Source organism: Ammospiza nelsoni, unplaced genomic scaffold (assembly GCF_027579445.1).
Source record: "Ammospiza nelsoni isolate bAmmNel1 unplaced genomic scaffold, bAmmNel1.pri scaffold_40, whole genome shotgun sequence".
In the NCBI taxonomy this organism is placed as follows: domain Eukaryota; kingdom Metazoa; phylum Chordata; class Aves; order Passeriformes; family Passerellidae; genus Ammospiza; species Ammospiza nelsoni.
The window spans coordinates 2,328,511-2,337,189 of record NW_026683188.1 but is presented as its reverse complement, the minus strand read 5'-3'; the positions used below and the strand labels follow the sequence as shown (position 1 = coordinate 2,337,189).

General features: G+C 50.3%; 1 long non-coding RNA gene across 2 annotated transcripts; it reads right to left on the bottom strand.

Moving 5' to 3' along the window:
- Nucleotides 1-7,407, bottom strand: LOC132087167 (uncharacterized). Of its 2 annotated transcripts, none has more exons than XR_009420473.1 (4): nt 7,321-7,407; nt 2,050-2,177; nt 1,856-1,926; nt 1-1,252 (listed from the first exon to the last, which is right to left on the bottom strand). It is a non-coding gene; the product is annotated as an uncharacterized LOC132087167 (long non-coding RNA). The 2 variants fall into 2 exon arrangements; XR_009420474.1 differs by having other exon boundaries at nt 1-639.
- Between the last annotated feature and the right edge of the window lie 1,272 nt (nt 7,408-8,679).

Genomic DNA, 8,679 nt, shown 5'->3' with positions numbered 1-8,679 from the left:
TTTCTCAGCCTCAAGGTTGTTTATTTTATCTTATCTATAAAAAAATTTTCTCCTGCCCTGCCGAGGTCAGCTCAGCAGGACAGTCTGAGGCACTCTGCCTGCCCCCGGGGCGGTGTTATGTCTTTATACTAAAAACTACGTATACAATATTTACAATTACTTTCCAATACCTATCACCTATGTTAGACAGTGAGCTTCTACTCTAAACCAATCAGTAAGTGCCAACATCACAGCAGAAGATGGAGGCCAAGAAGAAGAAGGAGAAAGGCTGGACACACCCAGTTCCCTCCATCTTGCCTCCTGAACCCCCATACCAAAAACCCCAAAATCTACTTTACCATCCCGTGATAACTTCACTAATATTCTGCTTAAACTGTTGTGGCTTGCTGATATTCATATAAGGTCCGTAATTTGCTCCACGGGTCATGATCAAATCCACAGGTGTTTTGGGCTCCGTGCCAGGGCTTCTGAGCCCCCTGGTATGGGTCCTGGCCATCCTGGACTGCCAGAGGGATGTTCTGGGTTCCCACAGGTCTCTTCTTAGGTCTTCTACAGGTTGGTTTTTTGTTTCCTCTCCTTCTGCTTGTGCTGGGAAAAACCCCCTGTTGGGACATCTCTGCACCCTGGTATCCTGGGCATCTGCATGGGGATGGGCAATGTAAGGACTGTCTGGAGGCCTTTGGAAATGGGAATTTATGGACAGGTGGGATTGCTCAATCTGACTGCACTGAGCCCTCATGCAGGACAGAGCTCTGGATCTCCTTCCTGCTTAGCAGGGTTCAGTTTCCAGGCAGTGTGGGAAAGGACTGGCACTCACCTGCACAGAAAGGCTTCTGTCTTTTGTCCCTGTAGCTAAGCTCAGGGTAAGATTCCTCCTTTAGTGCTCAAAGAAAGGAAAGGAAATCCCAGAAGGGATGTGCTCGGTCTTTGAAACCATTACCAACTGTGAGGAACACCTCTGCTAGAGTAGAACATGTCCCTGGGCAAAGAAGGTCAACCCTCTGACCAAACTGATCCCAGCCCAAAGGCCAGGCCTTCTGCTGTGCTCTGGAAGGGGTTCTGCAGGCAATGTGCTCAGGAGAGAGATCTCCACTGGCCTCACTTCTCCCAGGGATAACACATCCCATCCCATCCCATCCCAAGGGTTCCCAGGATGGCCACAGACAAAAGCAATGGGATCCAGCACACTTACTTAGCTCTTTGAATAGCACTTCTACACCTTTCTGAGCCAGACAGCCAGCAGCCACAGACACTGGACATCAGGTGCACATGAAAATCAAAGACAGGACATTTAACAAGGACTTTTCCCCAAGGAACTCCAGGACTGCACTGAGCAGGTTCTGGGGCAGAACACATCCCACAGCTGGCCCAGGAGCCCCATAGCAGTGCTGGGGGTCCCTGACCCTTGGGCCCACTGAAGGCTCTCCTGGGCCAGGGAGCTGCCTCAGCTGCCACAGCACTCAGGCACCACACAGGTGCCTCAGTCCCACCAGAGCACAGCCACCCACGAGAGGGTGAGACTCTTCTGCCACACACCAGGAGTGGAGAGGAACCTCCCAGGCCCCTTCACTGTCCCTTGGCACATTCATTTCAGCCTGACCCTCAAAGCCCTGCTCAGCAACATCCCCCGCTAGAGTAGGATGTGTCTCTGGTCAAAGGAGGTCACCCCTCTGACCAAACTGATCCCAGCCCAAAGGTCAGGCCTTCTGCTGGGCTCTGGAAGGGGTTCTGCAGGCAACATGCTCAGGGGAGAGATCTCCATTGGCCTCACTTCTCTCAGGGATAACACATCCCATCCAAGGTTGCCAAGAATGGGCACAGGCAAGAGCAATGGGATCCATGAGTCCACACTTACTTAAGAACTCAAATTGGCCTCCTTGGTCATGCTGCCATGAACTCCCGTTTTTTTGTGGCCATTAGGTTCACCTGAAAACAAAAAGAAAAATGAAAAAGAGGAAGCTTCACTATGATATTTCCCCTTAGGTTTTAAAAAATGCATTTAAGAGCTTTTTTGTGACACATATATCCCTCAAAATATACTACTCAAACCTCTGATCTACTCAGGGTTTTTTAATTTACTGATTTTCCTTTCCATCACTGTCCAAACAGCATACAGCTCTTTCCAAGATATTCAGTCCTTGCTTCTGGTCTCCCACATCATTTTCTCTAGGTTCACTCTGCAATGCAAGGGAAAAGAGGGGCAAAAAGATGTTTCTGTGGTGAGAAACATCTCAGCACTAGAGAAGATAAGGCAGTTGATAAGATGTTCTGTTGCACTCCCAGCTGGTCCCTAACCCATCTTGTCTGCCCTGGAGCTCTGAGAATTCTCACAGACACACACTTCATCTTCCTTGGTAAAAATTAAGACCTGCTTTTGCAGAGTGCAGAACCTGGTGTTCAACACCAGTCATATTTTCCTCAGAGGCAAGGGACCATTTTCCATTCCTTCAGACTCAAATCTTGGAGGTTATCCTGACCAGCTATGAAGAAATCTATGGTGAAAGGACAAGTGACCTTGGCTGGAGTCGGCGCAGGAGGTGTCCTGACCAGAGAGTAATTACCACTCATTCCATGATGCAGAAGGCATGAAAGAGACTTTATTATTCGTGTATAGTATTAAGAAATATACAGTTCATATAGGAACAGTAGTGGACCTAAGACCTGATTGGTCTTAAGGTGAAAACCTCTCACACTAGTGATGCATTATGATTAGTACACTCTAGCAAACCATTTTTATAAACAATGGTTATAGAAAGAGAGATAATAATTGTTTGATTTTTTTTTTTTTCTAGGATTGTTAGGTTCAGTTTGTGAGAAATTGTGTCTGTTCATTCTTTGACTGAACTGAGAATATTTACAGACTGGCTGCCAAATGTCCATCAAACTTCTCTCACTCCCCCTCCTCAACTGGACAGGAGGAAAAAATACAACTGAAGAGCTCACATAAAGCCTGGGACATCCCTCTCCAGCTGCCACCATGGGCAAACCAGACTCGACTTAGGGACAATTGCTTTGCTTTCTCAGCAATTCCCAATAGAGCAGCAAGCCGGTTAACAAAGACAAAACTGAAACCACCTCACTCCCACTCTTCCCTCTCCTGGCTGTGAACACACCTGGTGCAGGTGGCTGGGGCAGCTGCAGTGCCTGATGCAAGCTGAGCTCCAGGTGGAGCCTGAGACAGGAGCTCATGAACTGCCAACAGAGCCCAACAAAGGGCACCAAGAGTGGTGGCACCGCTGGGGAAGGGACACCGAGAGACCCAGCAGGAGCTGAGGGCCCGGGAGGAAGAGCCAGACTTGAGCCTTGGGCATGCAGACTGAGGGGATAAAACTGAGGGGCTTGGAGGAACATCTCAGGCTATTCCTGTGTCACTGCACTGGGATTAAATGGCTTTATGGAATCAGACAGCTGAGACTGCTCTGGGAAACCTGGGCTGGAACCAGGGAGGACACAGGGGCTGGGTGTGGGGAGTCCAGCAGGGCCCATTGGGGCACTGCAGCCACTGCTGTGGAGGGGCTTCTCCCAACACTGAACACCTCTGGTGGCTGGAGTGTGATGGCCAGAGAGCCTTGGGGAGGGTCAGACTGGGAAGTTTCCTAAATATCCTCTTCTGCACAGCTGGCTGCAGAAAGCAGGGCCCTGCTGACCCTTCCAACAAAGCCGCCTTTCCCTTCTGAGCACATCCATCAGAGCAGCAGGGACGAGGTGAAGGCAGAAACAGGGACTGCTCAGGAGTGAGGAAAGGTCTGCTCAGGGCACAGCTCGCTGCTGTGCTCTGCTCTCCCTCTTTCTTGCACTCCATTTCCCTGGGCTATCTGCTCCTTGGGACTTTCTGTTTTCTTTGGCCACGTTCCAGAGAAGGAGGAGGACCTGGACTGAATTAAGGGACCCCTTGCCAAAAGCTGCTGCATGTAAGAAAGCTTTCCTGGTGTTCAAGGAGAGGATAGACCCAGGTGAGGAAAAGAGGAGAGGATTAGAAATAGAGAAATGCCAGCAGGGACCCAAGAGAAGTCCCAGCCCCAGGGCCCATGGCTGTCCCACAGGTCTAACTGAAGGCATCAGACAGGAAATGCCAGGGGTGATTTCCCAGGAATGAACCCTGCTCCATCTCCTCCCACTACATTTTGCTGTTTTGCTCTGGTCTGAAAGGAGGGAAAGCATATAAATGGCAAAAAATGCTCAGAGTTTGAGGGCTTTTCTCCTGAAAGCAGAGCAATAGCGTGATGGCTTCTCAAACAGTAGCAATGAGTAGATGATATGCACGTGGAGCTGTCCTGGATGTGCCTCTGCCATTGATCACTGATGAGCACAGACATTAGCTCAGATCACCGCTCATGGAAAGATGGTTGTGCTTCCAGGGATGGGTCATCCCACTTCTCACAGTCAGATACATACTGTCCTCTCTCTCTCATATTTGGAAGTAGCCCTGACAACTGCTTTAGACAGGAGAATTATTTTATGCAGGGCCAGATCTGCACTCTTGAGCCAAAGCTGAAGCTTTGAGGGGGAAAAAGAAAAGGAAGGGGGAAAGACAGGAGAAGGGAGGAGAATAAAAAAGAAAAGGGGGGCGGGGCAGGGGTAAGAGAAGACAGAAAAAATATGGAAAAAAAAAGAAATAAAAGAAACAAAAAAAGAAGAAACTCTCTCTGCCACATTGTCAGTGATGGTTTTGTTGCCCAGAGACCAAGAGAGTCTGGTCTGCCAACAGATGCCAAATAAATTAGACATTTTGAATTATGCATTGAGTGCAATAAAACATTATTACCAGCATGTGAGTTAAATCCAGGAGGATTGTATGAGTGGTGGTGAAATCTCATTATGCTTTTTCTGGTGTGCTAAGGTGAGCTAATAATATTAAATATAAAAATTAAATTAAGTTCTAGTCACTCCATGAAATAATTATTCATTCTATATTCAGACTAAAAATTTTTCCAATCAGCCAAGATCAAAGCAACAAACAATTATCCATAATGTATTCATGGCAACCAGGCTGTGCCTAATCAATATGCTACTTACTTTTCACTTTTTTCCCATTTAATGTGTAGCAAGAGTCATGGTAACAATTTTTGCTATCAGAAAAAAAACCCATGAAATAAATAAGTAAAGCCTGAATTGACCATTTTTTTCTCTATGTAGGAATGAATTAGGAACTGGGTTAGTGTCTGTAGACTGAGGGCAGGAAGGGACAATCGACTTTGAATGGGAATTCTATGAAATACTAACTTTGTGGTCTCCCTCCAACCCTTCCTGACTGGTCCCCCACCCTCTGCAGCACAGCTGGGCCTTGATGAGGCAAAGACGCTGAAAGCCCTGGGGGCCCTGGGGGGCAGCAGGGCTCCCTCAGGCCTCAGCAAAGGCCAGTGAAGGCCCCAGGTTGGTCCAGGGAGCTTTTCCCACTCAATCCCCTCTGGCAGAACTGAACTCAGCACTTGAGCCCTTTCCCTAGCTGGGCTCCTGCTCACACAGCCCCGGGTGCTGCTGCCTTGTTTGGCTGCTGGCCCGTGTGCTCCCTCTCCCAAGCGCTGCCTTTTCACCTGGAGCTTACTCAGTTCACCCGAGAGCCTCAGGAGAGGAGTGCTTTACTCCTGGCTCTTGGAGAGACCATTCCTGCCCTCAGAACAGGCTGTCCTGGAAAGCTCGGCATATTTCCTAATAGGCATTTATGGGAAATCAGTGTCAAACGGAGAAAGGAGGTGCTGGGCGGGAGGGAGGAGCCCGTGGGGGTGGGAACCCTCTGCAGCTGCTGGTTCAGCCCATCAAAGCCTTCTCCTCTGCAGCCCCAGCTGTGTGCTCTGCTGCTGGCCTCAGTCCCTGCCCCTCGGTGCCTGGACCCCACTATTTCCCGACTGTGACAGCCCAGGCTGGCACTGAGGAGCTCATCCCTGTGTGGGGCAGGAGCAGCTCCCCGTGAGCACCCCCCATTCACACACCAGGCAGCTCTGCTGAGCCATGGCTCCCGGATCCCCCATGCTGCTGGAGCCCTTTGCTTTGCCTGGCCATGGATGTCAGGGCAGCTGCCATTCCCATGGGAACCTGCTCACTGGCCTGAGACCACTCCAGGCTGCCCCCAGAGCTCTTCTGCCCACTCTCCCTGATGACCAGGGAGTTTCTGAGCTGCCAAGGCAGCGTCCCCCCTTTCTGACCCCTCCACTGCTCACTCACACAAGTCAAATTAACCTCTGCCCATCCTGTTGAGGATGTCCAGGTATCCCAGCTGCTCTTCACACCTCTCATCCTCATCCTCCCTGACACTCCTCTGGCAGAGCCTCTCCCCTTCCACTGCATTCCACCAGCACTCAGGCACAGACTTCCAAACCATCTAGGCATGGGTTTGGCTCTGAACAAAAATGATGTAGGCAGCTTCTGAGATCAAAACCAGCAATTTTGGGTTCTCAGGGGTTCAGAAACTCCCACTCAGGAGCATTTGGACTAAGAAACTGCAAGTTTGGGAGCTCTGGGGTCCCAAACACTGATTTAGAAAGATTTTGGGCTCTGAACAAGCCTCAACTTTAGGCAGCATTGGGGTTGAGAAACACCAATTTAGGGAGCATTTGACTCAAAACCACTGATTGGGGGAACTTTTGGCCTCAGAAAGTCCCCTCTAGGCAGCTTTTCAGCTCAAAATTCCAATTTAGGGAGCTCTTGGGCTCAGAAGCGAATGTTTAAGGAACTGCAGTACTCAAAATGGGATCTCAGGAAGCTTTGCAGGTCAGGAAAAGCAACCTGGGGAGCTTCAGGGCTCAGAAACATCAATTTAATGAGCTTTGGGGCTCAGAAAACTCAGTGTCCAGAGACTTGGGACACAAAAGCAGCAATTTAGGATACTTTGGGGCTCAGCAATACCATTTCAGGGCACTTTTGGCCTCAAAAATTGGCATTTGGGGAACTTCACAGCTGAGAATACAGGAGTCTCAGGAGCATTGGGGCTCACCCACCTGGGGATGTTTTTGGGATCTGAAACAGCATTTGGGTGCAGAAATACTGATTTAGGGAGCACTGGGGCTCTTAAACACCAATTTAGGGACACACAGGCCTATGAAACCCTGATTTGGGGAGTTTAAGGCTGGGAAAAAATCATATTGGGAGCTTGGGAATCAGGGAGTGATTTGGGGATATTTTCAGAGCAAAAAGAACAATTTAGAGAGCTTTTGGGCTCCAAAACAACCAATTTAAGCCGATTTTTGGCTCTGTAGTCCCTATTTAGGGAGCTTTGGAGCTCCAAAACAGCGATTTAGGGAACTTTTGGGCTGAGAAACATCAGTTTCGGGAGCAGAAGGAGCAAGCCCTGAGGAAACCCGGGAGCAAGGGGCAGGCGCTTACCTGGGACAGGTCTGGGAAGGAGCCGCTCTGCGCTGGGGCGCAAGCACTGCTTAAAAACTGGGATAGATACAGCTCACTAGCTCACTGTGCCCGACCCGTTCCCGCCCCCACGGGCTCCTCCCTCTCTCCCCGCAGCTCCTTTCCCGGTTTTACACCGATTTCCCCTAAATGAGGTTTCCCCGCTCCGGTCAGGGAGCGGTTCCTTGGCTGGGGGTGGGAAATGGGCACAGCCAGCGCTCCCCGCCCATCGCTCCCGGAGCCTCCCTGGCTGGGATGAACCTCACGGGCTGATAGCACACAGGGCACAGGGCGTGAGTGAGGGGCGTCAGGGCTCTGAACACTGATCTGGGAACTTCATGGCTTAGAAACCCCTGTGTCAGCAGCTTCGGGGCCAGAATGGTGAGCTCAGGAGCTTTGGGGCCGAGAATGAGCAATTCTGGGGGCTTTGGGGCTCCAGAACACTGATTTTGGGAGGTTTTTGGCTCGGGGAAAAAAAAAATATTTTGGGAGCTCCGAGTCTCAACGAAACCAACTTAGGGCTATTTTTAGCTCAGAAGCAGCAATTTAGAGAGATTTCAGGCTCAGAAACATCAATTTAAGGATATTTTGGTGTCTGAAATACCAGTTTAGGGAGCTAAGAAACACTCATTTAGGAAGGATTTGGGCTCAGAAATATCAAATAAAGAGTTTTTGACCTCCCAAATAAAAAACCTTTTTGGGGAGGGTTTTGCTCCTGAGGGCTGGAATATAAGTGTGGGGAGTCCTGGCAGACTGACTATACCCCAAACCCACCACGGCAAGTGCTGTGTGCCTGTGGTGGCGAGAACAACCGCTGGATGACTGCAGACAAACCCTGTGTCCCATGTCACTGCCTGGAACACTGTCCTGAGCTTGGAAATGGGTGCTATGGGCACAGGTGCCCCATGAAAGAATTTTATCAGAGTGTGGTACTCATTGCCAAAGCAACCTTACAGACACCTGGGGAAGAAGCAGGCACCGAGTGGATGATGGACCAGCCTCTGGAATGATGGAATGGGCTGGTGAGGATGACAGCGAGCAATGGGGTCCTTTCGGGACTATAGCTCCCATCATGCACCGCGGCATCCACTGAGTGCCAGTGCAGCCGAGACTTCATTTCCCGTGATGCTCTGCGCACCGTAGGGCGTCTTTATAGCCGGACGACCATCTTCAATATGCCCTGCGACCCCAGAGCCCGTTCCGGCCGTACAAGTCCCGTCATGTTCCGTGCCCCAAAGGGACCCATAACGACTCTCCAGGTGTCCCCCAAGGGCTTCCCGGCACTACAGGCTCCTCGCAGGTGCCCCCTGAGGACCCGAAGTGGCCGCCCGCACCCACAAT